The 6140-nt window shown below is 39.9% G+C and overlaps 1 pseudogene across 1 annotated transcript; it reads left to right on the top strand.

Moving 5' to 3' along the window:
• The first annotated feature begins 252 nt into the window (after positions 1-252).
• Positions 253-1955, top strand: LOC309850299 (sterol-4-alpha-carboxylate 3-dehydrogenase, decarboxylating pseudogene; annotated as a pseudogene). The gene has a single exon. The product of its transcript is annotated as a sterol-4-alpha-carboxylate 3-dehydrogenase, decarboxylating pseudogene (transcript).
• The last annotated feature ends 4185 nt before the right edge of the window (positions 1956-6140 follow it).

Here is a 6140-nt window from a genome sequence, read left to right as displayed (position 1 = left end):
ATGAATTAAATTACTTTAAACTATAAGCATCAACTATGTCTGTTTTTACCATCATATTTCTTAAAAGATATCTATTATTTTTCGCCACCTTTTCTTGAAAAAAATTTATATTTGGTGGAATAATTATTTTTATTAATATAAAGATTATTTCTAGTGATTAATGTAGTGATTCTTGAATATACATAGCTCCAATTAGAAGAAAGGAAATGAGTGAAAATACAGAAGAGACAAAAATTCAAAATAGAGCTTTCGGTGTAAACGCTGAAGCCGCGCAGGGGATCACCCACGGACGGAAAACTTCCATCACAAGCATAACCATATTCGGAGCTGAAATGGACCAAGCATTTGATGAGCCAATGAGAGACCACATCACACGGACACATTGGACAGAAGACATTCCCAATGCTGCTAAGTGCACAGTTATCGGAGGTTCTGGATTCCTGGGGCAGCACATGGTGGAGCAGTTGCTGGCAAGAGGCTACACTGTCAATGTGTTTGATATGCGGCAGGGGTTCGACAATCCCCGGGTGCAGTTCTTCCTGGGAGACCTCTGCAGCCAACAGGATCTGTACCCAGCTTTGAAAGGTGTAAGCACAGTTTTCCACTGTGCATCACCCCCACCATCCAGTAACAACAAGGAACTCTTTTATAGAGTGAATTACATTGGCACCAAGAATGTCATTGAAACTTGTAAAGCAGCTGGGGTTCAGAAACTCATTTTAACCAGCAGTGCCAGTGTCATTTTTGAGGGTGTCAACATCAAGAATGGAACTGAAGACCTCCCTTACGCTGTGAGACCCATTGACTATTACACGGAGACAAAAATCTTACAGGAGAGAGAAGTCCTGGGCGCCAATGATCCTGAGGGGAATTTCTTAACCATGGCCATTCGCCCTCATGGCATCTTTGGCCCGAGGGACCCCCAGTTGGTGCCCATCCTCATCGAGGCAGCCAGGAAGGGCAAGATGAAGTTCGTGATCGGAAACGGGGAGAATTTGGTGGACTTCACCTTTGTGGAGAACGTGGTACATGGACACATCCTGGCTGCAGAGCACCTCTCCCGAGATGCAGCTGGGAGTGGGAAGGCATTTCACATCACCAATGACGAACCCATCCCTTTCTGGACATTCCTGTCCCGCATCCTGACAGGCCTCAACTACGAGGCCCCCAAGTACCACATCCCCTACTGGGTGGCCTACTACCTGGCCCTCTTGCTGGCCCTCCTGGTGATGATGATGCATCCCGTCATCCAGCTCCAGCCCACTTTCACACCCATGCGCGTCGCACTGGCCGGCACATTCCACTATTACAGCTGTGAGAGAGCCAAACGGCTCATGGGCTACCGGCCACTGGTTAGCATGGATGATGCCATAGAAAGGACCGTGCAGAGTTTTCGTTACCTGCGGAAGTTCGACTGATGCAGCCCGGAGACTGGGCCCGTCTCAGTGCGTTCCCCAGCCGCCAACTCCTCTGTGGACCCGCAAACTAACATCCTTCAAGGGTGGAGGAAACAGCTGGCATTTCCCCCGTTGTCAGATTGGACTGGAATTTCTTAAAGCAGGCAGCTTCATATTCTGCTGTTTGGTGTTCTCTCCCTGTCGCCCCCCACACACACCCGCCAGGTTACTTAGCATTCCAGCGTCCTTCGACGTAATCGAAGCTGTAGGGGAAAAACAATCCATTTGCTAATCGATGTTGGGAAACTAGATTTACTTCCGTGCAACACAGTACTAGAGTAGAAGCCACAGAAGGAAAGCAGGAGATTCCAACACATGGGGAAACTTTAAGAGAGATGCAGAATGTAAAGCAAACACTTTTTAAAAGCTTAAATAATTGTCACCCCTCACCCCATCAGGCCCTAGCGGGAAATGACCGTGTTCTCTGCCCAGTACAGCTGGTGTGCCTGCCTCCATTGTTCTTTCATAAAACACTCTTTCGTGGAAAAAAAAAAAAAATTCAAAATAGAGGAGTGACAGAGAGAGAGAATAAAGTAAGAGAATTTTGTCATGCAATCCTTGCTTTTTTTCCACCTTCCAGTTTTGGAATAATATCTATTTGAACATCATAATGAGCAAAATAGACTTTTTTCTTCCTCCTTGAGATAATAACCTCAAAGGTGATCATTAGTAAAAGATCGGGTGATTTTCATGATTATATGTTACATCTCCTGTCTATCCTATCAGCTTTTATATGCATGATTATTGAAGCAGTGTATGGAGACAATTGATAAAGAAAAGCACGAGTATTGTAGGTTGAATCAAATAAAGCCTTACAAGAAGTGTAAAAAATTGTAATAAAATATAGCACATTTCTTTCCACTTAATACTGTATTTCTTATAGATTTTTTATTTTAGGTCTATAATGTATAATGTTAACTACCTGGATTTAGACCAAACTTCACAAGTTCAGAGCAAAGACCTCCAAAAACTGCCCTCACTTCTGACACTGGTTGCAAGATTTGGGGTTCCCAGGCCATTCACTTCTGACCAACAGGCTATATATATTTGGAGTTTCCTGTTATCCTCTCAGGTTTCATAATTTGCTAGAATGACTCATAGAACCCAAGGAAGAATTATACTTATAATTACAGTTTTATTACAGCAAAAGGGGAGGCAAATCCAGGCCAGCTAAAAGAAGAGATGCACAAGGTGAGGACCAGGAGGGTCCTAAATTTGAATCTCCCATATCCCCTCCTGTGGAGTTGGGGTGCAGCACCCTCCTGGCATATCATGTACCAACATGCACAGAGTCCTGCTGACCAGGGAAGCTCACCTGAGCTCTGAGTCTTGAGTTTTTACGTGGGCTTCATTACATATGATTGATTGAATCATTGGCCATGGTTTGAATTCAATATCCATCACCTCTTCTCTTCCCTGAAGTTCAGGCTGATATTACATGCTTCAAAGTCCCAAACTTCTAATCATATGATTGTTCTTTCTGGCATGGCCAGTTCCCATTCTGGGTCATCTAACTAGCATAAATTTAGGTGCGGCCTGAAGAACCATCATTAAAAACAAAGACACTCTTATCACTCAGGAGATCCCAAGACTTTTGGGAACCATGGATGAAAGTGAGAAAATATATAATGGGTGAAATAGTGATTTTTACCTAACTATTTCTGCATAGATTTTGTTAGAACCTATTTGATGGCAGTTTACTTGAATGATAAACTATATAAATGATATTGTGTAATGGTAAGCTGTTATCAATAAATATTTCCACTTTAAGGAATAAACTTGTGCTTGAAGGTAGTGACATAAATATTGAACAAATTTTGTGGGAAACAGTCCTGATTCGTGGCATTTGTCACTTTCTGTGGTACAAATGTAGGGTTACCAAATTGCCATTTCTAAATGTGGATTGGGAAAGGAGGCACAGGATGCTTGCTAGCTTGTTGGAACATTTCTGCAAGTGAGGATGTGATGCATATATTTTGATATACTTCAGTGTTTTCATTATCAAAGAGTATAAAGGAATAGACGCTAATTCATACTTTAATTTAGCGATTTGCTTCCCAAAGAATGCATATGTATGTATGTAATCCAGTTTGCAATCCAGCTGGATTTTAACCAGTTATATAAGTTAATGTTTCAGACACTGCTTCCCAGTGATAGAGATGGAAAACAGCGTCCACACTCTCAACAAGTTTCCATTCCTGAGATGCCACAAACTTATTGCTGGTTTATAGCTCTACTAACCCAGAGCTCTAGCTTTTAATTATTACTGGTGTTTCTCCACATCACTGAAATATTTTTTTTTCTATGCCAATAATAGTATTTGCATTCTCATCTATATTTGGGGTCGGGGGGACAGAGTACATGAAAGTTTGCCAGCAAATGACTTTCTCTAGAATTCCAGACATTTCTAGATTCAGGTTTATAGAACAGAGTGGGACAAGATGGCAGACTGCTAGAATAGTACTGACCTAACATTTTTTAAAGATTTTATTTATTTGACAGCAAGAAAGAGAGAGAGAGAGCACAAGTAGAGGGAGTAGCAGAGGGAGAGAGAGAAACAGGATCCCCGCTGAGCAAGGCTTCATCCCAGGACACTGGGATCTCGGCCTGAGCTGAAGGCAGAAGATTAACCAACTGAGATAAATTTCTAACGATGATTTATTTATTTATTTATTTTTGCCTTCCAAGTTCCTGGGGTCCCCGACCTAAATTTCTAACAATGATTTATTTATTTATTTATTTTTGCCTTCCAAGTTCCTGCTGTTATCATTACAAATATTCTTTCCATACTCTTTTCTCTTTTCTAGTCAAGTCTTTTTTTTTTTTTTCTCCCAAAATAACCTTTCTTGTCTACATTATTTATTCAGGTTGCTTTCAAGTTTTTTATGTTTACCTACCTCCACGAGTGGTAGGTAGTTTTATGCATCAACATGGCTATGCCCATATACCCCGTTTTGACTCAAATATCAGTATAGATATTAATGTAAAAGTATTTTTTAGATGCAATTAACATGTAAGTCAATGGATTTTGAATAAATCAGATTACCCTCCATCATGTGGATGGGGGTAACCTAATCGGTTAAAATCTTTAGGAGTAATGACTGAAATCTTCTGAGTAAGAAGGAATCTGCCTCCCAACTGCCTACAGACTTGGACTGTAGCACCAGCTCTTCCCGGGATCTCCCAGCGGTCAACAGCCTGCCCTGCAGATTTGGAACTTAGCAGCCCCCAAAACTGTGTGAGCCTTGCATATGTATATCACACATACCATTGTTCTGTTTTCACGGAAAACCCTGACTAATCCAGTGTCTATGGTAATTCCTTATTTATTTCCTTAGCAATATAACTATATGGATCCTTGAGGGCACAGATCAGGGAATCTTTAACAAATACAGAGAAAACTAAATACATGTGATACATAGTAACTATCAGGCAATCAGGATCAAATTCATGACTTGTCTAAAAAAGGTCTGTCATTCTCTTTTTCCTTTTTTTTTTTTCCTGAGAACTTCTAATGGAAGGATAATCTATATGCTCTAGTTATAGCACAAAATAGGACATTTAATCTAAATGCAGCATGGATATGTCAGCAACAACATGTATACAAAGTGTATAAAATCTGTGGGGGGAAAACCTATTCCCAAAAATGATAAATGAATGCCAGGCATTCATTTAAGTGGTACAAGCACAATTTTCCATCCTTGATCAGTTCACTTGGATTATCTGAAGCACCTCATTGTCTGCCAGCTGTCAGACGTATTTTTAATTAGGCACTAATGAAGTAATATATGTATGTAAACCATTTAAATCTTGTTCCAGTTTGCAAGGACATCTGTGAGGTGGAAAGTGAGAATCCTTGATCTTTGCCAGACGTTACAAATTATAAAACTATAAAACATGAGACTCAGGTACTCAGAATGACTCCATTTAAAACAGAGAAGGGTGCTATTAAGAAGGTTAAAAAGGACATTTTGCTCTACTTAGTAAAAAATAAGAGGTTTCTTTTCCTCCAGTTTTTCTCCACAGCTACATTTTTGGGCTGCTTTATTGCTCAAATGTAATATATTACTGTGTGTCTCTAAGTGTCCCTATTTTCTTGAAACTTAAATTTTGAATAGAATTTTGGAAAAGTAAGTGTGATTTCTTTTCTGGTTCAGTATATTCCAACAAATGTCCTTCTACAATTGTATATAACATTAATGCTTGGGCACAGATAAGAAGACAACTATTTTATAAACTACCTCACATGTCACATATTCCAATAATGTTTTTGACTTAATTTTAACTATTAGATTACTTACAAGTGTTGAGAGAAGTAGGACTAGAAAGAAATTCCCTAGATAGTCATCTGTAGGTGTGAAATCAGCCAAAGTCATTTCTGTTTGTTTGGGGGGGGGGGGGCGAAGCACTAGTCCAACTGATGTCATTGTTAAAAGCAGAAAATAAGGCATGCTATTTTTAAAAAATCACTTTCTTTTATGATGTAATTCTCTGCCATTTCTAGCGATTTTTCATTTATTTATTTACTTATTTTTCTTTTGAGTAACTAATGTTACCCAATTCACTTTTCCATCTGCTCTCTATACAGTACTGCATTCACATAACTAGTTCCCTATGACTGCAGGAGTTCGCAACTGTGTGTGTGATACTTGCGAGATCAGAGTGTTGCCAGGCTCTCACTGG

Source organism: Mustela nivalis (genome assembly GCF_964662115.1).
Source record: "Mustela nivalis genome assembly, chromosome: 16".
Lineage (NCBI taxonomy): Eukaryota > Metazoa > Chordata > Mammalia > Carnivora > Mustelidae > Mustela > Mustela nivalis.
This window is presented reverse-complemented; position numbering and strand designations above follow the sequence as displayed.